This window comes from Orcinus orca, chromosome 15 (assembly GCF_937001465.1).
Source record: "Orcinus orca chromosome 15, mOrcOrc1.1, whole genome shotgun sequence".
Taxonomy (NCBI): Eukaryota; Metazoa; Chordata; class Mammalia; order Artiodactyla; family Delphinidae; genus Orcinus; species Orcinus orca.
This window is the reverse complement of record NC_064573.1, coordinates 40818489-40843719: the sequence shown is the minus strand read 5'-3', so window position 1 is coordinate 40843719 and position 25231 is coordinate 40818489. Positions and strand designations below refer to the sequence as shown.

General features: G+C 37.0%; 1 protein-coding gene and 1 pseudogene across 5 annotated transcripts in view; both read right to left on the bottom strand.

Moving 5' to 3' along the window:
* Nucleotides 1-25231, bottom strand: part of NOL4 (nucleolar protein 4) — a 400768-nt gene that overhangs the window by 333290 nt on the left and 42247 nt on the right. The window lies entirely within an intron of this gene.
* LOC117202842 (uncharacterized) lies at nt 3785-3884 on the bottom strand (annotated as a pseudogene).

Here is a 25231-nt window from a genome sequence, read left to right as displayed (position 1 = left end):
ACCACATGGGTTAGTCACAGGAATATAAAGCTGATTCAATCTATAAAAATTAATGTATAAAGAATATTCTTACAAACCAACTGAAAAACTGATAGGATTAGTAAATGAGTTTAGCAAGGTTGCAGGATACAAGAACAATATATAAAAGTTGTGTTTTATACGCTAGCAATGAAAAATCTGAAAATGAAATTACTAAAACAATTCCCTTTGCAACACCATAGAAAATACTTATGAACAAATTTTCGAGAAGAAATTACTTGAACACTGAAAATTTCAAAATACTGTTGAAATAAAGGAGACTTACACCCCTATTTTACACAATATCCAAAAATCAACTCTAAATGGATTAAACACTTGAATGTAAGACCTGAAACCATAAAACTCCTAAAAGAAACATAGGCGGTAAGCTCCGTGACAGTGGTCTTCGTAATGATTTTTTGGATTCGACACCAAAAACAAAGGCAACAAAAGAAAAAGTAAACAAGTAGGACTATATCAAATTAAAAACCTTCTGCACGGTAAAGAAAACCACCAAGAAAATGAAAGGGCAATTTTAAAGTCTATTTTGTCTGATACGAGAATTGCTACTCCAGCTTTTTTTGATTTCCATTTGCATGGAATCTCTTTTGCCATCCCCTCAATTTTCCATCGTATGTGTCCCTAGGTCTGAAGTGGGTCTCTTGTAGACAGCATATATATGGGTCTTGTTTCTGTATGCATTCAGCCAGTCTATGTCTTTTGGTTGGAGCATTTAATCCATTTACATTTAAGGCAATTTTTGATATGTATGTTCCTTTTACCATTTCTTAATTGTTTTGGGTTTGCTATTGTAGGTCTTTCCTTCTGTTGTATTTTCTGCCTAGAGAAGTTCCTTTAGCATTTGTTGTAAAGCTGGTTTGGTGGTGCTGAACTCTCTCAGCTTTTGCTTGTCTCTAAAGGTTTTAATTTCTCCATCTAATCTGAATGAGATCCTTGCTGGGTAGAGTAATCTTGGTTGTAGATTTTCACCTTTCATCACTTTAAATATATTGTGCCACTCCCTTTTGGCTTGCAGAGTTTCTACTGAAAGATCAGCTGTTAACCTTATGGGGATTCTCTTGTATGTTATTTGTTGGTTTTTCCTTGTTGGTTTTAATATTTTTTCTTTGTATTTAATTTTTGATAGTTTGATTAATATGTGTCCTGGCATGTTTCTCCTTGGATTTATCCTGTATGGGACTCTCTGCACTTCCTGGACTTGACTGAGTATTTCCTATCCCATATTAGGGAAGTTTTCAACTATAATCTCTTCAAATATTTTCGCAGTCCCTTTCTTTTTGTCTTCTTCTGGGACCCCTATAATTCGAATGTTGGTGCATTTAATGTTGTCCCAGAGGTCTCTGAGACTGTCCTCAAATCATTTCATTCTTTTTTCTTTATTCTGCTCTGCAGTAGTTATTTCCACTCTTTTATCTTCCAGGTCACTTATCTGTTCCTCTGCCTTAGTTATTCTCCTATTGATTCCTTCTAGAGAATTTTTAATTTCATTTATTGTGTTGTTCATGATTGTTTGTTTGCTCTTTAGTTCTTTTAGATCCTTGTTAAATGTTTCTTGTATTTTCTCCATTCTATTTCCAAGATTTCGCATCATGTTTACTATCATTTCTCTGAATTCTTTTTCCAGTAGACTGCCTATTTCCTCTTCATTTATTTGGTCTGGTGGGTTTTTACCTTGCTCCTTCATCTTTTGTGTGCTTCTCTGTCTTCTCATTTTGCTTAATTACTGTGTTTGGGGTCTCCTTTTCACAGGCTGTAGGTTCATAGTTCCCACTGTTTTGGTGTCTGCCCCCAGTGGGTAAGGTTGGTTCAGTGGGTTGTGTAGTCTTCCTGATGGAGGGGACTGGTGCCTGTGTTCTGGTGGATGAGGCTGAATCTTGTCTTTATGGTGGGCAGGACCACGTCTGGTGGTGTGTTTTGGGGTGTCTGTGACCTCATTATGATTTTAGGCAGCCTCTCTGCTAATGGGTGAGGTTGTGTTCCTGTCTTGTTAGTTGTTTGGTATAGGGTGTCTAGCACTGTAGCTTGATGGTCGTTGGGTGGAGCTGGGTTTTACTCTGAGATGGAGATCACTGGGAGAGCTTTCGCTGTTTGATATTACATAGAACCAGGAGGTCTCCGGTGGACCAATGTTCTGAACTCAGCTCTCCCACCTCAGAGGCTCTGGCCTGACACTGGCCAGAGCACGAAGACCTTGTGAGCCACACGGCTCAGAAGCAAAGGTAGATAAAAAGAAAGAAAGAAAAAAATAAAATAAAATAAAGTTATTAAAATAAAAAAATTATTAAAAATAAAAAATTTAGGGCTTCCCTGGTGGTGCAGTGGTTGAGAGTCCGCCTGCTGATGCAGGGGACGCGGGTTCGTGCCCCAGTCCGGGAAGATCCCACATGCCATGAAGCGGCTGGGCCCGTGAGCTGTGAGCCATGGCCACTGAGCATGCGTGTCCGGAGCCTGTGTTCCGCAGTGGGAGAGGCCACAACAGTGAGAGGCCCGCGTACTGCAAAATAAAATAAAATAAAATAAAATAATTTAAAAGTAATAAAAAGAAAAGAAAAAAGAAAGAAAGCAACCAAAGCAAAAAGCAAATCCACCAATGATAACAAGTGCTAAAAACTATCCAAAACAAAACAAAACAAAAGTAAAAAAAACACAGACAAACAGAACCATAGGACAAATGGTAAAAGCAAACCTATACAGACAAAAATCACAGAAAGAAGCATACACATACACACTCACAAAAAGGGGAAAAGGAAAAAAACAAATATATCTATCTATATATTAAAGAAAAAGGAAGAGAGCCACCAAATCAATAAACAAATCTACCAATGATAATAAACTCTAAATACTAAACTAAGATAAACATAAAACCAGCAACAAATTAGATGCAGAAAGCAAACCCCAAGTCTACAGTTGCTCCCAATGTCCACCGCCTCAATTTTGGGATGATTCAATGTCTATTCAGGTATTCCACTGATATAGAGTACGTCTAGTTGATTGTGGAGATATAATCTGATGATCCTAAGGCTGCTGGGAGAAATTTCCCTTTCTCTTTGTTTGCACAGCTCCTGGGGTTCAGCTTTGGATTTGGCCCTGCCTCTGCATGTAGCTCGCTTGAGGGCATCTGTTCTTCGCTCAGACAGGATGGGGTTAAAGCAACAGCTGATTAGGGGGCTCTGGCTCACTCAGACTGGGGGTAGGGAGGGGTATGGAATGTGGGCCAAGCCTGAGGCAGCAGAGGCCAGCATGACATTGCAACAGCCTGAGGTGCACCGTGTGCTCTCCAGGGGAAGTTGTCCCTGGATCATGGGACCCTGGCAGTGGCAGGCTGCACAGGCTCCCAGGAGGGGGGGTGTGGGTAGTGACCTGTGCTTGCACACACAGGCTACTTGGTGACTGTAGCAGCAGTGTTAGCATTTTGTGCCTGTCTCTGGCATCCACGCTGATAGCTGCGGCTCGCACCAGTGTCTGGCACTCATCTAGGTGGTACTCTGAATCCCCTCTCCTCGTGCACCCTGTAACAATGGTCTCTTGCCTCTTTGGCAGTTCCAGACTTTTTCCTGGACTCCCTCCTGGCTAGCTGTGGTGCATTAGCCCCCTTCAGGCTGTGTTCATGCAGCCAACCCCAGTCCTCTCCCTGGGATTTGACTTCTGAAGCCAGAGACTCGGCTCCCAGCCCCCACCTGCCCCAGCGGGCAGGCAGACAAGCCTCTCAGGCTGGTGAGTGCTGGTCGGCACCAACCCTCTGTCCAGGAATATCTCCGCTTTGCCCTCTGCATCCCTGTTGCTGTGCAAGCCCTCTTCCATCCTTGTCGAGGGGACTGCTAACCTTTTCTCCTTTTATACAACACCCATGTTCACTGTATTATTCACAATAGCCAAGATATGCAAACAACTTTGTCCATCAATGGATGAACACATAATGAAAATGTGATATATATATACACATACATATATATGTATATATATACACATACATATATATATGTGTGTGTGTATATATATATATATATATATAAAATGGAATACTATTCAGCGCTGAGAAAGGAGGAAATAGTACAATTTGCAACAACACTGATGGACCTTGAGGGCATTATGCTAAGTGATATAAGCCCTACAGAAAAAGACAAAAACCTCATGGTATCATATGTGGAATCTAAAAAGATAGTCAAAAATCATAGAAACAGAGAGTAGAAAAGTGGTTGGCAGGGAGGCTGCATAAAGGGTACAAACTTTCAGCTATAATATGAATAAGATCTGAAGATCTAATGCAAAACATGGTGACTACAGTTGATGACACTGTACCATATCATTGAAATTTGCTAAGAGAATAGAACTTAAATTTTTTCACCAAAAAAAAGAGAGAAAGCTGATGTATGTGTTAATTATCTAGATGGGAGGAATCTTCTCATCATGTATATCCGATCACCACAGTGTACGCTCTAAGTATCTTACAATTTTATATGTCAATTTACCTCATAAAGCTGATTTTAAAAAATACAAATAAATAGACATCCCAAGTTCCAAGATTAGAAGACTTAATATTGGTATGATACCAATATTCCCCAAATTAATCTACAGATTCAACACAATTATATCAAAATTCCAACGCCTTTTTTTAAGAGGTACAAACTATTATGTATAAAATAAGCTACAAGGATATGTTGTACAACATGGGGAATATAGCTAATATTTTATAATAACTATAAATGGATTATAACCTTGAAAAAGTGTTAATCACTATATTGTACACCTGTAACTTATATAATATTGTACATCAACTATACTTCAACAAAAAAATAAAAGGTTAAAAAAAAGAAATTGGCAAGTTGATCCTAAAATTCATTGGAGATGCAAGACTCAGAAAAACTAAACCCATCTACAAAAAAGAAAGTTATAGAAGTCACTCTTCTTGATGTCAAGACATACTACAAAAGTACAATAATCAAGACAGCATGCTACTACCATAAAGATAGACATGTAGATCAATGGAGTAGAATTGAGCACTCATAAGTAAATCATACATCCATAGTCACATGGTTTTGACAAGGGTGCCAAGGAAATTCAGTAAAGCAAAGAATAGTTTTTGACAAATGGTGCTAGGACAACTGGATATGCATGTGCAAAAGACTGAACTGGATGCCTCTCTCATACCATATCCAAAATGTAACTCAAAATCAATCAATAACCTAAATGTTAGAGCTAAAGTTACAGTATTCTTAGAAGAAAACATAGGTGCAAATCTTTATCACCCTGCTTTAGGTGACAATTTATTAATATGACACCTACAGCATAATCAACCAAAGAAAAGAGAGGTAATTTGGACTGTATCAAAACTAAAAATTTTACATGTTAAAGAACACTATCAAAGAAGTGAAAATCCAAATCACAGAGTGGAAGAAAATATTTGCTCATAATATACTGGATAAGGATATAGTTCCAGAATATATAAAGAAGTCTTAACAGTTCTACAATAAACAGGCAACACAATTTTTAAATGGGCAAAGAACTTGAATAGACATTTCCCTAGAGAAAATATATTGTACAAATGGTCAATAAGCACATGAAATGCTGCTCAACATGATTAGTCATTTAGATAAATGCAAACCACAAGATGATACTATTCCATATCCACTAGGATGACTATAATTTTTAAAAATGGGAAATAGCAAGTGTTGGTTAACATGTGGAGAATTTGGAAACCTCAAACGTTGCTGTGTGAATTTAAATGGTAAAGCTATTTTGAAAACAGCTTGGCAGTTCCTAAAATAGTTAGAGTTACCATATGACCCAGGAATTCCCCTCCTGGGTATAAAACAAAGAGAATTGAATAATATGTCCACACAAAATTTTGTACACAAACGTTCATAGCAGAATTATTCATGATAGCCAAAAGTAGAAACTACTCAAAGTATCAATCAACTAAAGAATGTATAAACAAAATTTGGCATATCCATACAATGGAATATTACTCATACATAAAAGAAATGATGTACTAATTCATGCTATGTCATGGTTGAACTTTGAAAACATTACACTAAGTGGAAGAAGGCTGACATAAAGGCCACATATTGTATCATTCCATTTATATAAAATTTCCAGGATAGGCAAATCCATTGAGATAATTAAGTTGATTAGTTTTCAGGGGCTAGGAGGGGGGAGAAATGAAGAGTGAATGCTAATGGATATGAGCAATTATTTTCAGGATGATGAATATATTCTGCAATTATGTAGTGCTGACGGTTGCACAGCCTGGTGAATATACTTAAAACCACTAAATTGTTCATGTTAAAAGGGTGAATTTTATGGTACATAAATTATATCAGTAAAATAGCAATACAAAAATACATTTGTGAATGGTTTCATATCTTCCCCAATTTATTGTAAACTGAGTGCAGAAAGAATAAAGTGTGGAAAGCAACACACCAAAATGTTTAACAGTGACAATTTTGGGGTGGTGGGATTAAGGGTTATTTTTTAAATTTAACTTCCTCTTTCTCATATTTTTAAATAATTCAATTAACCTTATAATCCTAATAAAATGAATTTGATAGAAAACAATAGACATCCATTAGCTGAAAAGCACATAAAATTTAACCCACCCCTCATACTTTATTAACTCAAAATGGATCATATAATAAATGTAAAATGTAAAACTATAAAATGTCTTACTAGAAAACACAGGAGAATCCCATGACTTGGTAGAATTTGATCCAGGTATGCAAGGTTGGTTAATCAACTAAGGTAATCCATCATGTCAACAAACTTTTAAAAAAGAAAAAAAAAAATCACATGATCATATCAATAGATGCAGAAAAAGCTTTTGACAAAAACCAGTACACATTAATGGTAAAAACTTTCAGTAAACTAGGAATAGAGAGGAGCTTTCTCAACTTGACAAAGACTATTTACAAAAAAACTACAGCGAATGTCATATTTAATGGTGAGAAACTCAAAGCTTTCCCACTGAGAACAAGTACAAGGTAAGGATTTTCCCCCCTCACCACTCCTTTAAACATTGTACCGGAAGTCCTTGCTAATGCTATAAAAGGCAATGAAAGATATACAGATTGGGAAGGAAGACATAAAACTGTCTTTGTTCACAGATGACATGATCATCTGTGTAGAAAATCTAAAAGAATCAACAACAACAACAATAAAAACTCCTGGGATTTATAAGCAGTTATAACAAGGGTGCAGGATAAAAGGCTAAATATGAAAAAGTCAACTGATTTTCCATATCCTAGCAATGAACAAGTGGATTTGAAATAAAAACAATATCATTTACATTAGCACCAAAAAATAAAATACTTAGATATAAACCTAACAAAATATGTACATGATCTATCCAAGGAAAACTAGAAAACTCTGGTGAATAAAATAAAAGAAGAACTATATAAATGGAGAGATATTCTATGTTCCTGGATAGGAAGACTCAGTATTGTCAAGATGTCAGTTCTTCCCAACTTGATCTATGGATTCAAGGCACATCCAGTCAAAATCCCAGCAAATTATTTTATGGATAGCGACAAATTGTTTTAAAGTTTGTGGGAAGAGGCAAATGACCAAGAAGAGCCAACACAACATTGAAGGAGAAAAACAAAGTTGGAGGAATGACACTACCTGATTTCAAGACTTACTATAAAGCTGAAATAATCAAAACATTGTGCTATTGGTAAAAGAATAGACAAACAGAACAATGGAACATAATATAGAGCCCAGAAATACATCCCCATAAATATACCTAACTGATCTTTGGCAAAAGGGCAAAAGTACTAAAATGGAGAACAGACAGTCTTTTTAACAAATGGTGCTGGAACAATTGGACTTTCACATGACGAATCTAGACACAGATCATACACTCTTCACAAAAATTAATTCCAAATTGATCACAGACCTAAATGTAAAATGCAAAGCTATGAAATTCCTAGGAGAAAACCTAGATGGCTTCTGGTATGATGATGCCTTTTCAGATACACCACCACTGGCACAATCCATGAAGGAAATAATTTATAACTGGGCTACATTAAGATTTAAAACTTCTTCTCTGCAAAAGAAAATATCAAGAGAATTATAAGCTAAGCCACAGATTGAGAGAAAAGATTTGCAACAGACACATCTGATACAGGACTATTATCCAAAATATACAAAGAACTCTTAAAACTCAACAATAAGAAAAACAACAACTCGATTAAATCATGAGCCAATACCTTAACAGACACTCACCTAAGAAGATATACTGATGGCAAACAAGCGTATGAAAAGATGCTCTGCATCGTATGTCATCAGGAAAATGCAAACTGAAACAATGAGATACAACTCTACACCTATTAGAATGGCCAAGATCAGAACAATGACAACATCAAATGCTGACAAGGATACGGAACAACAGAAACCCTCATTCATCGCTTATAGGAATGCAAAATGGTACAGCCATCTTGGAAGACAGTTTGGCTTTTTCTTACAAAACTAAACATACTCTTACCTATGATCCAGCAGTAGTACTCCTTGATGTGTACCCATAGGAGTGAAAAATTATGCCCCCACAAAAACACTGTGTGTGGATGTTAACAGATTTGTCCATAATTGCCAAAACTTGGAACCAAGCAAGCTGTCCTTCAGTAGGTGAATGAATAAATAAACTGTGGTACACCAGACAATGAAATACATTCAGCACTAAAAAGGCATGAGCTATCAAGCCATGAAAAGACATCAGCAGGGGTTAGGGAGTTTAAATGCATATTACTAAGTGAAAGAAGCCAATCTGAAAAGGCTACATACTGTATGATTCCAACCATATGACTTTCTGGAAAAGGCAAAACTATGTACACAATGAAAAGATCAGTGGATGTCAGGGGTTGGGGGAGAGAGATGAATAGAGCAGTGGAAATACTCTGCATGATATTATAATGATGGATATTTGTCATTATACATTTGTCCAAACCCACAGAATGTACAACTCCTAAGTTAAATTATGGACCTTGGGGGATTATGAGGTGTCAATGTAGGTTCATCCCTGGTAAACATTTTTTAAGGACCAAACTGGGGAGTGATACTGATAATGTGGGAGGCTATGAATGTACGGAGGTAGAGAGTAAGTCTTAAAAAAGAGCATATCTGTTCAACCTTAGTTTAAGCAGAGTCCTTCAGCATGGTACCAAAATATGATCCATGGAAGGAAAACTGATAAATTAGATATACCAAAATAGAAAAATACCTGTTCTGTGAAAGATACGGTTTAAAATGTGTAAAGACAAGACACAGACTGGGAGAAAATATTTGCAAATCACATTTTTTTTTTTTTTTTTTTTTTTGCCGTACGCGGGCCTCTCACTGCTGCGGCCTCCCCCGTCGCAGAGCACAGGCTCTGGACGCGCAGGCTCAGCGGCCATGGTTCACGGGCCCAGCCACTCCGCGGCATGTGGGATCCTCCCGGACCGGGGCACGAACCCACATCCCCTGCATCAGCAGGTGGACTCCCAACCACTGCGCCACCAGGGAAGCCCCTGCAAATCACATTTTTGACAAAATACTTGGATCTAGGATATACAGTCAACTCTCAAAAACTCAATAATAAGCAAACAAATATCCCAAATTAATAAATGAGTAATGAGCAACCTAAGTGTCCATCGACAGATGAATGGATAAAGAAGATGTGGCACATATATACAATGAAACATTATTCAGCCATAAAAAGAAATGAAATTGAGTTATTTGTAGCGAGGTAGATGGACCTAGAGACTGTCATACAGAGTGAAATACGTCAGAAAGAGAAAAACAAATACCATATGCTAATGCATATATATGGAAACCAAAAAAAAAAAGGTCTGAAGAACCTAGGGGCAGGACAGGAATAAAGACACAGATGTAGAGAATGGACTTGAGGACACAGGGAGGGGGAAGGGTAGGCTGGGACGAAGTGAGAGAGTGGCATGGACATATATACACTACCAAATGTAAAATAGATAGCTAGTGGGAAGCAGCCGCATAGCACAGGGAGATCAGCTCTGCTTTTGACCACCTAGAGGGGTGGGATAGGGAGGGTGGGAGGGAGACACAAGAGGGAGGGGATATGGGGATATATGTATATGTATAGCTGATTTACTTTGTTATAAAGCAGCAACTAACACACCAGTGTAAAGCAATTATACTCCAATAAAGATGTTAAAAAATAAAAAATAAATAAATAAATGAGTAATGATCTAAACAAACACTTCATCAAAGAATATATGTGGATTCAAGGAAACATAGGAAAAGATGCTCAATACCACTACTCATTAGGACAAAGGAAAGTAAAACTACAATGAGATACTACTACATAGCTATTAGAATAACAACAACAACAAAAATCCTGACAACATCAAGTATTAGTTAGGAGTGGAGCAACTGGCACTCTATACTTTGCTAGCAGGAATGCAAATGGTACTGTCACTTTGGAAAACAGTTTGTCAATGTCTTATAAAAGTAAACATACGTCTATCATATAACATTGCATTCGCATTCCTAGATACTTATCCAAGAGATAAAAACGTATTCACACCAAAACCTGTATGCAAATGTTTACAGCAACTGTATTCATAATCACCCAAAGTGGAAACCACTCAGATTTCCTTCAATAAAGTAAATGGATAAATTATGGTATATTCACTCAAAGAAATAGTACTCAGAGATTTCTAGGAACAAAGTGTTGATTCACACACCATGGATAAGTCTCAATTTCATTTTGCTAAATGAAAGAACCAGAGCCAGAAGTCTACATGTTGTGTGAGGCCACTCATATGATATCATGTAAAAGGCAAAACTACAGGGACAGGGAATGGACCAGTTGTTGCCAGGTGTAGGGGGTGGGGACAGGAGTTGTTTAAAAAGGGAAAGAATGAGGGCGTTTCAGGTGTAATGGAACCATTCTATTTTATGGTTGTGGTGGCGGTTACATAACTCTATGCCTTTGTCAAAACCCAAAGAACTGCATGTCATAAAGAGAATGTTACTCTATGTGAGTAAAATATACAAATAAAAATGAATAAATAATATCTTAGAAGAAAAACAAAATAAGCAATTGGTAAAAGATGTAAAGTATTAAGTAATTGTAATCACGCAAAGGAACTCTATCTCAATTCATATACAAGCACATAAGCTTATATATACATACTAGGCCTGGAGAGAAAAGTAATTTTTGTCTAAACGTTGAACATATTAGCCCTGCCAAGGAATTTAAAGCTTCAACTGAGCTCTTCTAACTGCAAAGAGAAATTCAGAGCTAATTTGAGTAAGTGCTGAATTGTTATGAATAAGAAAATAATTTACATTGTTACTATTATTGTTACCATGACAATGTTATAATATACAAATTATATATTAAGTATATACAGTATATACATAAATATTATATATAATAGCACATTATAATTATGTTTCTAAGAAAGATGTATCAATAAAAAAGATAGAAGATGGGCAAGTAACCAAAAGAGGAATCTAAGAGCACTTATAAGAGGATAACTGACACTTAAGAGTTGCTTGAATTACTATGACACTTCCCCCAAATAATGGTAAACTCTACAACAAAGACAGAGAACATGGAGTGGGGCAGGTGCTACTCAAGGAAGGGACCGAGTTTCACGTTTGAGTGACATCAGTCTGATGATAAAGGAAGAGCCACTAGGGACAGAATAAATAGCAAGAAATCTGAGGAGACAGGGATTCAGATCTAAAGGTGACGTGGAAATAAAAATCCCCTCATTAATTCACAGAAATTTGTGGGAGAGCATTTGACTTTTCAAATTTCATAATGGAGGGAGGCTCAAACCAATCTCTTAGGAGAAGGGAATCTCTAGTTGGCATATGGGTTACATATGGGATATCTGAGAGCAATCAAACTGTTCACTGTCAAATAACTTACAAAAATAAACCACTAGAAATCAAGTGTTTGTATAAATCAAGAAGTGAAGAAGACATACAAGCAATAAATTGGTGAAATTGAAATTGGAGAAACCAGAAGTTAGTATTCAAAGGTAGTAAGTAGAAACTTCTGTGAAGCTTACACAGTACTCCAGATTAGGGGTTCAAAATTTTCTTACTCTCCTGTCACCCACTCTCTCACTACACTCACTCTCTATTTTGTCCCTAGTTAAGACTTTCGGTTACCTCACACTCTCCTATCTTCCCAATTATCAGTCCACTTTTCAGTTTCACTTGCCTCCTTACCCTAGGCCCCCATAGGCAACCATTAAAACACAATGTCTATCTTAAAATCTGGATAATTCTGTCAAGAACTGTGAAGGATCTGAGATTTTCCCCTACTTGCAAGCTAATTCAGCCTGCCACAGTTTCATGGATGGTGGCAGAAGACACAAGACTCCTGCATTAGTGACAAAGGGCCACTGGCCATTATAGGAATAGTAGTAGCCAGAGTACCAACACTTGCATCAGTTCCCCAAGTTACAAGACTCACAGAGCAACAAGAAAAAGGCCAGTTGTCACCTGCACACATAGTGGGATACATACAGGAAAGAAATCCCGAGCTCAGGGAACCTGAATCTTTTATAATGGGTAGTAAGTCAGCCTAGACCTCGCCCTGGAGGAAGATACCATCTTTATTATACTGAACAGTCAGCAAACCCACCCTTTTCCCCAAGGGGAGACATTATCTTTTTTGTCCAAGCCTGTTCACTCTACAAATATCCTTTAGAGACAGTTCCAAACAAAGGCAGTCAGTGCCTCTACTCACAAGACATGCAGAAATGCTAGCAGCCTTCCAACAGTCCCCCAATTTTCTCTCTTGGTTTGGGGGTCTTATATTTACTCTAGAAATTTATTAAATCACACCCTACAGCATCCTTTATGAAAAAGAATTTCAGGTGGTCCTCATAGACACTCACCTTTATCATTTTCATCTTTTGTCTATATTAGAGATGTCTGATTGCTCACCTCCGATTCGCAGAGAACCAATGATAATCTGCAAAGGATGTCCTCTAAACCCTTACCACATAACTGTCCCTAACTGGACCAAAGTCTCTGTTCCCAAGAAATTGCACTTGAAACAAAAGACTGAGGCAGCCAACACGGTGCCATGTGCAAACTGAAGACACAGAAGATAACTAGCAAAGTCTTACTTTCTAAAAAAGGTAATCTTTAGAGAGCAGAATGGAACAGTCATGCAGTGGCAAGCATTTCCAAGCCACCAGGCAATCCCACAAAGGGGAAGAAAAACAAGCTTTCTTGCTCCAATGAGGCCCAGCTCTATTATCTTCGACTGTGCTCCACGATAATTTCTTGTTTCCCGTGAAGTTCCCTACAATACCCCCAAGTAGTTTTACATTTTCTTTAACTTTTTAGTGTAGGTTTATAGTCTGCACCTATCAATTCTTGAATAACCCTTAAATACAATTTACCTTCCTAAGATCATCAAGCCACTCAAATCGTGGCCCAATCTCCTTCTTCACTAAGGAGATAAAGGTAATTGTCATGAGCTCCTCTTACTCTACCTCAAAAGACCTATAATATCATCTATCTATCTAGAACATATACATGATAGCAATTTTTACTTTACACTGTATGCCTAATATGATGTGACAACCAGCAGTCATTTGATCAAAGAAATTATTTTCCCCTTTGTGTTAAATAGGCTTATAACTAGCTTTACAACATGATCAGAAATAAGCATGTTTGTTTTGGCAAAGATATCTTCAGCTCTGAAAAATGTCACTTTACTTTTAGAATCTTTTTAGCCTTTCATGACAAAAACTGATCCATTTTATTACAAAAAGTGTTATTTTACTCTTTCCCTGAAAGACAGTTTTGACTGCTTTACAAAGGGATCGTTATGCTTCCTTTTTTTGGAAATTTAAGCGAAAACTTTCATGATGTCAAGCATTGTTTGATAGTTTCATTATTGCCAGGGTGCCAGGGAAAGAGGGTAAGTAGATACAGAGTCAAAATCCAATTTTCAGATGTTTATCATCATATTTTCTATGTAACTCTTCTTTTTGGGCTGCTTGGTGGAAATAATACACTTGTAAATCCACTTATTTTCTCTTCTGTTTACTTTACTGTGAGTTACATTAGTCTCATACTTTGACAAATCATCTTATTTCCCTGGTCCACTTTTGTGAATTCGGGCTATAACTCAATAAAATAATATGCAAATTTTACAAATATAAACAATAGCATGAAAGCACCTGACCTTCTCCTTGCTAACCGAATGTTAGCGAAGACCAAGTGAGCAATATTTCCCTCACAGTACCTGAGCAACCAAGGATATAATAGTCATGAACCATTACGGAGAACGCAATCGAGAGTGTATTGAGAAAGTAATCTGATGATGATATCATAATTAATCCTGCATTTCATATTTATTAAAGCTATTTCAAGCAATGTTTCATCCTTTTCCCCCTCTGGACCATTTGATACTCAGACAGATCGTAAAGTAGGTCAAAGATTTTGCTTTGAGAAACACTCATCGGTTAGCTACCTGAACGCAAAGATTTTCACCCATTCCTTTGACTACCACACACCTAGACCAGCAGAGAACTAATATATGCCTAATAAAAGGTCACAGTCCTTAATGTGTATATTTCAAATTTTGTCCTTTCCCTTCCTTTGCCTTAACATCCTTTTGACTCCAAGGAGACAACTTTTGTAAGCATGACTTTTCAATCCAGTTTGGCCTCTCTGAATTTCTAACCCTTATTGCTACTTCCCTGCTGGAAAATTTCCACTTATGTGGTAAAAATTATCAAGTTTAATATTTCCAAAACAAACTCATCACTATGTACTACATAACATAAAAAGCGCCTCACATTTCCCCCTGCCACTTGTCACATTATTCCATTAGTAATCGAGGCTCACCTTCTCAGCTTTTTATTTCCTCTTTCTCCCATATCTACTGTCAATATTAAAGCCTTATTATCCTTTTAAAACTTGTTTATTTTATTTATAGTTATGTTTAAATTACAACTGTAATATGGACTTATTTGAAGAGCTAATACAATCCAAAGCTGCATAATAAAAGAGTTGATAGTTCAACCCCAACATCCATGTCCTGCCCCTTCTACACAATCAGGGTTTCAAGATTGTTATGGCACAATGACTATTGTTACTTAATTGATACCCAAATTCATGCCAAGCCTTTTCCAGTTCTACTGCAACTACCGTAACTCAGGTCTGCTCTATCAGAATGACCATTTTTCATGTTTGAGTCTTTCCACTTCGTCCATAATCTATTCTGCTCACTTCCAACATATAGCTCTTAAGATCATGTTCTATTTTGCCACTCTCTAACATAATAAAACAAAAACAGCAACAAAAAACACAGCCAGTTGAATAAAGTCTAAACTCCTTATTTTAACATTCAAGGATCTTCTATAGTTGCCAAGGCATAAAATAACAAAAATTTGGATTAGGAATTAAGTGAACAAACTTATCCATTACTAATTGTGTTACTCTAGGATAACACAATTAGTAATGTGTATGATTACACATTCTATTCTAAGTCTCCTTCTTTCCCTATAGAATGAAAAATGAGTATATCAAACAAACATTCTAGCTAACTTTAAAATTATACAAGTCTATCTTTCAAATCTTAGCTTTCATTATTCCACTAAGTGTTCTCTACTTTTCAGTCCAATGAAACTACAGTTGACCCTTGAACATGGGTTTGAACTGTGTGGGTCCACTTACAGGTTAAATTTTTCAATAAATATGCAAAAATGTACATGTACAACATAGTGTGCAAAACTTTTATTGAAGCAGATAGCCTATCCTTACAAACACATAGGGTGAGTGACATTTAATGTAAAGTTAATAATGTGTTATTTTTCTGTTTCATAACTTTGCTTTCAAATAATTACATTACTGTATGGTATGCTTCTCTCTCGTAATTGGAGAAACTTCATATCAGCCTATCATCACAGGTAAGGGAGTTTTTTTAATGTAACGATGTTTCCAATACTGTACTATGAATATGACTGAAACATTGCATGCTATAAAAATTGATAATGATTCATTCATTAGTGTACAGGATAGGCTACTGTGAAGCAATCATATGTATTACACTAGGCTACCATAAAACAATCATAGTTCTGCCCCTTCATTACCAATGCATGAATCGTTATACCTGTAAATAAATATCAATTTCTTTTTCATATTATCTTTTCATTTTTGATGTCTACTGTTAGTAATATGTATGACATCTAGTGTTTTGTATCTTGTAGATAATACTGATGTAGGTACTGATAGGTGATTCATCTTATAAACAGAGGAAATAAACCTAGGTTATGGATAAATATGATACAGTACTGTAAGTGTATTTTCTCTTCCTTATGATTTTCTCAACATTTTCTTTTCTCTAGCTCACTTTATTGTAAGAATACAGTATGCAATACATATAACACACAAAATATGCCTTAACCAACTGCTTATTTTATCAGTAAGACCTCCAGTCAACAGTAGGCTACTAGTAGTTAAGTTCTGGGGGAGTCAAAGATTTTCAACTGCATGGAGTCAAGTGCCCCAAACCCCCACATTGTTAAGGGTCAATTATATGTGCCATTTACTCATACTACAACTGCCAGAGTTTTTGCCCTTGCCATTCCTCTCTGTGAGCAATACTGAACTCTTACCCTTAATAAAATATTATCTATACATCATGGTAACATTTTTCAGAAAAAATTTCCTTAACCAGGAAAAAACTACCTTCTATAAAATCCCCAAAGCACGTGGATTTTGCTTCTAAACTGCTTACTTTTTTAATATAGATTTTTAAAAAGTAATTTATAGTTTAAAACAGTTTTAGGTTCACAGAAAAATTGCGTGGAAGATACAGAGATTTCCCATATACTCCCTGACTCCGCACGTGCACAGCTTCACCCACTATCAACATCGCCCACCAGAGTGGGACATTTGCTACAGTCGATGAAACTACTTTGTCATCCAGAGTTCATAGTTTACATCAGGGTTCACTCTCGATGTTGTACACTCTATGGGTTTAGACAAATGTATAGTGACATATACTTATCATTATAGTGTAATACAAAATAGTCTCAATGCCCTAAGAATCTTCCGTACTCCACCTATGCATCCCTCCCTCCTCTATAACCTGTAGAGCCCACTCATCATTTACTGTCTCCACAATTTTGCATTTTCCAGAATGTTGCTGGAATCATACATTATGTAGCTTTTTCAGTCTGGCTTCTTTCACTTAGGATTGTGCATTTAAGTTTCCTCCAGGTCATTTCATAGCTTGACATCTCAATTCTCTATAGAGATGAATAATATTCCATTGTCAGGGCGTACAACAGTTTATTTACCATTCACCTGCTGAAGTATAGCTTGATGGCTTCCAAGTCTGGGAATTATGTATAAACTGCTATAAACATCCATGTGCAGGGTTTTGTGTGGACATAAATTTTCAACTAACTTGGGTAAATACCAAAGTTTACAATTGATGGGTTGAAGGGTAAGAGAATGTTTAGTTTTGTAAGAAACTGGCAAACTGTCTTCCAACGTGGCTGTACTGTTTTGCATTCCCACCAACAATGAATGAGAGTTTCTGTTGCTCCATATACTTGTCGGTATTTGGTGCTGTCAGTGTTTTGGATTTATTCCATATTCTAGGAGTGTGTAGTAGTATCTCATTATTATTCTCATTTGCAATTCCTTAATAACAGATGGTGTTGAGTATTATAACTATTTTTGTACACATATCTCCATTTTAATTATGGACTTCTTAAGGGTAGCCAAAGTTATTTACCTTTCTGTCATCTACTGAATGTAACATAATGCCTTAAAATAATTAATGAATAAATGCTAGGATTTTAGTGAAGAATAAAAGAAAATTAAAAAGGATTGTCTCAGTTAATTAGAAGGATGAATGCAGTCTCCCAGGCATCTAAGTTATAAGGCCAGAGTCAGTCACTGCTAGAATGGTAGTAATTTTCTATATTTGCAAATATTTATGTGTATATTATTTGTTCACAGATGATATTCTTTCTTGTAATGAAATAGATTTGTAGGTCCAAGGTACATGACCTTAATGTACTACTCTTGATGCTTTGTTTGTTTGCATAGACTGAGAGAGATTAAAGGGAAAATGAGCTATACTTCCAATATGTTAACTCCTATCCAGGACCTCCCTAAACCTTCAGTAATGGCAATCTAACATTCAAAGTTAATTCATATAGCAAAGATCTATTATTTACTATATACTGGGCACTATTCTAGAACAAGTTAACACACTGTGAGCAAAACCAAACAGTTTCTATTAATGATAAAGTTGATTACAGTAAAGTTAATGATAAAGCAAATGTAAAGATATACATTTCAGCTTTTCCCCCTATATCTAATAAAATATTTCAAGATCATATGCCATTCAGTATATTTTAAATCAATGTTATTTTAGTTTAGAAATAAATAAATCTGAAAAGAATAAGGTTAAAACCCTTTAAACCAAGTTCAAAATATTTACTTTATTTCTGTTCTTCATTTGCAAAATAAATATGTATATTTTAATTTCCTTATGGCTGTGAGACAGTTGAATCTAGAAGACTCATTTTGACATTTGGACTTGAAGACTCATTTTTAACCATCTTTTTGCTTTTTGCTATGACTTCATCAGGTTTCCCATCCAAACTATATACTGGAATTTTTTTTTAAGTTAAAAAAAATTTTATATATATATATATATATATATATATATATATATATATATATATATATACCACTGCATACAGATAGTATCCAAATGAATTTCAACATCTTTGTTTTGGCAGAAATTCAGATTTATAAACAGCAGGCTTCCGTCTGGAATTATAGTCTATATAAAGAGGGAAAACAGATTGATATTCATTCACCATAGTTTACAAGAGCTGAGAATGCTTATCTCTTGATAAGGATGGCTAGAGGCCATCTGTAACAGATCACATGCAAATAAAAGTTTGGAATGTAAATTAATCTCTTAAAATACAATGCAACTGGAAAGTGATATATATGATATACATCCAATGCTCTTCTATAAATAATTGTCAAATAATTATAAATTTAGTAAAATTCTATTATGTGTATGTACTTAATATTTGTATGAATGAATGTGCTGTCCTTTACATATGAAGTTAAAATTATCCAGTCACCATGAGTTAAATGTGTGATTTGAATTGTTGGTAGGATTTATCAGTCTACAGTGAGTCACAGTCTTTTAATCCTCTTTATGGTGTATACTCATAAACTGGCTGGAATGGGTCAAGGAAAGAGTTCATAGATAGTATTAATATACAAAAACATGTAATGGAATTTTAGGTCTTGATAGTTTAAATTTTAAATAATATTTTCATTTGAATACACATATAACTATGTTCTGACAATGATTTTAAAGTTATTTTGCATTTTATTACAGTTATATGTTTATTTTCTACTCTAAAGAAGTACTATGATATATTCAGATCAGGACATTATAGGAACTACTTTGTATTTTAAAACAAGTGTAAATGGTATATTATACATAGGTCTGGTACACAATGCAAAACTGTTTCACACACAATCACACAAATATGCTAACAGATCCAAAGAAGTCCATTGGGGCCCAAGAGTCATAAACGTCCCATGTTTTTTAAAATCCTCAAATAAGCTAATATACTTTAGCTTGAAATCACAGCATGGAAACAAGAACTCAGCTTTAGCTGTGTTTTGCTAAAGAAGGCTATGTAATGATGGCACATAGTTTCAGAAGGTCCTGGACATATGTGATAAAGTAGAAAAATTCCATAAATACTTGAGTGTATCTCCACTCAACTGTAATTACTTAATCATTTTAGAACATACTGTCAATTGAAAAACAGTGATTAAGTTGCACTCTCTTCATTCTGATTGGTCTAAATGTTTGGAAAAGTGAGTTACATAATACTGAAGGAAAAAGCACACACACACACACACACACACATATATATATATATATATATATACACACACATATACATACTGACATAAATGTGTGTAGGTATATATATATATATATATATATACACACACACATCTATGCACATTTATATGTATGTATATATATATGATAAGAATTGATCACTTGTGTCAATTGACTGTGCTGTAATTAACAGATTAACCACCTTAAAATTACTTATACATCTAATACTTTGTACACAAAAATTTCCAGAGGCAGAGTTGTTTCAGATTTGGTTCTAAGTCAAGAAGGTATTATTATGACCCAAGTAAATTCTTTCTATTGGTCTCCTCTGTTATCCTCCCCATATCAACTCTATCTCTCATGACTGCAAGAAGGCTTCAGAAATCCCAGACTTCATGTGCACTCACTGCCACAACCACCAAAGAAGAGTGTTTTATGCTTTTCATCTCTTTTTATTTGCGGAGAATTACCTTTCCTGACACCTTACAAAAGACTTTCCCTTTCCATTTCCATTGGCACGGTCAAGTTTATATTCCAATGTCCTAGCTGCAAGGGAAGCTGGGAAAGCAAGTATATAAGCCTACAAGGGTGGGCCAGCTCTGCCAACAGAGAAGGACCAGGACAGGGACAGGGGTTGGGAGAATTATCCGCAAGTCTACCACATATCTAGATTTGTCTAATTTATCCAACGTTGTTCAAAATTCATCTACGTACCTACCTATCCCCCTTTTTTCTCTCTCCCTCTTCCCCACACCAGAGACACACATACACACATACGTGCACCCATGTGTGCATTTTTTCTCTGCAATTATTAGCTGTGTAAGGGAGATGTTGTTTATTATCACCTCTCTACTATACCCAGATTGTAATTAAAACTCTTGGGGAGAGGGGGAAGACGGCAGAAGAGTAAGACGAGATCAACTTCCTCCCCACAGATACATCAGAAATACATCTACATGTGGAACAACTCCTACAGAACACCTACTGAACACTGGCGGAAGACCTCAGCCCTCCCAAAAGGCAAGAAACTCCCCAAGTACCTGGGTAGGGCAAAAGAAAACAGAAAAAACAGAGACAAAAGAATAGGGACGGGACCTGCACAAGTGGGAGGGAGCTGTGAAGGAGGAAAGGTTTCCACCCCCTTCGCGGGCGGAGACTGTGGGTGGCGGAGGGGGAAGCTTCGGAGCCGCGGAGGAGAGCACAGCAACAGGGGTGCGGAGGGCAAAGAGGAGAGATTTCCGCACAGAGGATCGGTGCCGGCCAGCACCCGAGAGGCTTGTCTGCTCACCGCCGGGGTGGAAGGGAGCTGGGAGCTGAGGCCCGGGCTTCGGTCGGAGTGCAGGGAGCGGACTGGGGTTGGCGGCACAAACACAGCCTGCTGGGGGTTAGTGCTCCACGTCCAGCCGGGAGGGAGTCCGGGAAAAAGACTGGACCTGCCGAAGAGGCAAGACACTTTTTCTTCCCTCTTTGTTTCCTGGTGCGCGAGGAGAGGGGATTAAGAGTGCTGCTTAAAGGGGCTCCAGAGACGGGCGCGAGCCGCGGCTAACAGCGCAGACCCCAGAGATGGGCGTGAGATGCTCAGGCTGCTGCTGCCACCACCAAGAAGCCTGTGTGCGAGCACAGGTCACTGTCCACACCTCCCGGGGAGCCTATGCAGCCCGCCACTGCCAGGGTCCCGGGATCCAGGGACAACATCCCCGGGACAACACATGGCACGCCTCAGGCTGGGGTAACATCATGCCAGCCTCTGCCGCCGCAAGCTGGCCCCAAACTCCGTACCCCTCCCTCTCCCCGGCCTGAGTGAGCCAGAGCCCCCAAATCAGTGGCTTCTTTAACCCCGTCCTGTCTGAGCGAAGAACAGATGCCCTCCGGCGACCTACATGCATAGGCGGGGCCAAATCCAAAGCTGAACCCCGGGAGCTGTGTGAACAAAGAAGAGAAAGGGAAATCTCTCCCAGCAGCCTCAGGAGCAGCAGATTAAATCTCCACAATCAACTTGAGGTACCCTGCATTTGCGGAATACCTGAATAGACAACGAATCATCCCAAATTGAGGAGGTGGACTTTGAGAGCAAGATTTATAATTTTTTCCCCTTTGCCTCTTTTTTTGAGTGTGTATGTGTATGCTTCCATGTGAGATTTTGTCTGTATAGCTTTGCTTTCACCATTTGTCCTAGGGTTCTATCCATCCGTTTGTTTTCTTTTTTTTACTTTCTAAAAAATTTTTTTTCTTAATAATTATTTTTTATTTTAATAACTGATTTTATTTTACCTTATTTTATTTTATTTTCCTTTATCCTCTTTCTTTCTTTCTTTCTTTCTTTCTACTTTTTCTCTCTTTTATTCTGAGCCGTGTGGATGAAAGGCTCTTTGTGCTGCAGCCAGGAGTCAGTGCTGTGCCTCTGAGGTGGGAGAGCCAACTTCAGGACACTGGTCCACAAGAGACCTCCCAGCTCCATGTAAAATCGAATGGCAAAAATCTCCCAGAGATCTCCATATCAAAACCAATACCCAGCTTCACTCAACGATCAGCAAGCTACAGTGCTGGACACCCTATGCCAAACAACTAGCAAGACAGGAACACAACCCCACCCATTAGCAGAGAGGCTGCCTAAAATCATAATACGTCTACAGACACCCTAAAACACACCACAACACATGGACCTGCCCACCAGAAAGACAAGATCCAGCCTCATCCACCAGAACACAGGGACTAGTCCCCTCCACCAAGAAGCCTACACAACCCACTGAACCAATTTTAGTCACTGGGGATAGACACCAAAAACAACAGGAACTATGAACATGCAGCCTGCAAAAAGGAGACCCCAACACAGTAAGATAAGCAAAATGAGAAGACAGAAAAACACACAGCAGATGAAGGAGCTAGATAAAAACCAACCAGACTTAACAAATGAAGAGGAAATAGGCAGTCTACCTGAAAAAGAATTCAGAATAATGATAGTAAAGATGATCCAAAATCTTGGAAATACAATAGAGAAAATGCAAGAAACATTTATCAAGGACCTAGAAGAAATAAAGATGAAAAAAGCAATGATGAATAATACAATAAATGAAATTAAAAAAACTCTAGAAGGGATCAATAGCAGAATAACTGAGGCAGAAGAATGGACAAGTGACCTGGAAGATAAAATAGTGGAAATAACTACTGCAAAGCAGAATAAAGAAAAAAAAATAAAAACAACTAAGGACAGTCTCAGAGACCTCTGGGACTACATTAAATGAAACAATATTTGAATTATAGGGGTCCCAGAGGAAAAAGAGAAAAAGAAAGGGATGAGAAAATATTTGAAGAGATTATAGTTGAAAACTTCCCTAATATGGGAAAGGAAATAGTTAATCAAGTCCAGGAAGCACGGAGAGTCCCATACAGGATAAATCCAAGGAGAAATCCGCCAAGACACATATTAATCAAACTGTCAAAAATTAAATACAAAGAAGACATATTAAAAGCAGCAAGGGAAAAACAACAAATAACACACAAGGGAATCCCCATAAGGTTAACAGCTGATCTTTCAGCAGAAACTCTACAAGCCAGAAGGGACTGGCAGGACATATTTAAAGTGATGAGGAGAAAAACCTACAACCAAGATTACTCTACCCAGCAAGGATCTCATTCAGATTAGATGGAGAAATTAAAACCTTTACAGACAAGAGAAAGCTGAGAGAGTTCAGTACCACCAAAAGAGCTTTACAACAAATGCTAAACGATCTTCTCTAGGCAAGAAACACAAGAGAAGGAAACGACCTACAATAACAAACAGAAAACAATTAAGAAAATGGTAATAGGAACATACATATCAATAATTACCTTAAATGTAAATGGATTAAATGCTCCCACCAAAAGACACAGACTGGCTGAATGGATAGAAAAACAAGACCCATATATATATATGCTGTCTACAAGAGACCCACTTCAGACCTAGAGACACTTACAGACTGAAAGTGAAGGTATGGAAAAAGATATTCCATGCAAATGGAAACCAAAAGAAAGCTGGAGTAGCAATTCTCATATCAGACAAAATAGACTTTAAAACAAACACTATTACAAGAGACAAAGAAGGACACTACATAACGCTCAAGGGATCAATCCAATAAGAAGATATAACAATTGTAAACATTTATGCACCCAACATAGGAGCACCTCAATACATAAGGCAAATGCTAAAACCCATAAAAGGAGAAATCAATGGTAACACAGTCATAGTAGGGGACTTTAACCCCCACTTTAACCAAAGGACAGATCATACAAAATGAAAATAAATGAAGAAACACAAGCTTTAAATGATACATTAAACAAGATGGACTTAATTGATATTTATAGGACATTCCATTCAAAAACAACAGAATACACATTCTTCTCAAGTGCTCATGGAACATTCTCCAGGAGAGATCATATCTTGGGTCACAAATCAAGCCTTGGTAAATTTAAGAAAATTGAAATTGTATCAAGTATCTTTTCCGACCACAACGCTATGAGACTAGATATCAATTACAGGAAAAGATCTGTAAAAAATACAAACACATGGAGGCTAAACAATACACTACTTAATAACGAAGTGATCACTGAAGAAATCAAAGAGGAAATCAAAAAATGCCTAGAAACAAATGACAATGGAGACACGACGACCCAAAACCTATGGGATGCCGCAAAAGCAGTTCTCAGAGGGAAGTTTATAGCTATACAAGCATACCTTAAGAAACAGGAAACATCTCAAATAAACATCCTAACCTTGCACCTAAAGCAATTAGAGAAAGAAGAACAAAAGAACCCCAAAGTTAGCGGAATGAAAGAAATCATAATGATCAGATCAGAAATAAATGAAAAAGAAATGAAAGAAATGATAGCAAAGATCAACAAAACTAAAAGCTGGTTCTTTGAGAAGATACACAAAATTGATAAACCATTAGCCAGACTCATCAAGAAAAAAACGGAGAAGACTCAAATCAACAGAATTAGAAATGAAAAAGGAGAAGTAACAACAGACACTGCAGAAATACAAAAGATCATGAGAGATTACTACAAGCAACTCTATGCCAATAAAATGGACAACCTGGAAGAAATGGACAAATTCTTAGAAATGCACAAGCTGCCAAGGCTGCATCAGGAAGAAATAGAAAATATGAAAAGACCAATCACAAGCACTGAAATTGAAGCTGTGATTTAAAATGTTCCAACAAACAAAAGCCTAGGACCAGATGGCTTCACAGGCTAATTCTATCAAACATTTAGAGAAGAGCTAACACCTATGCTTCTCAAACTCTTCCAAAA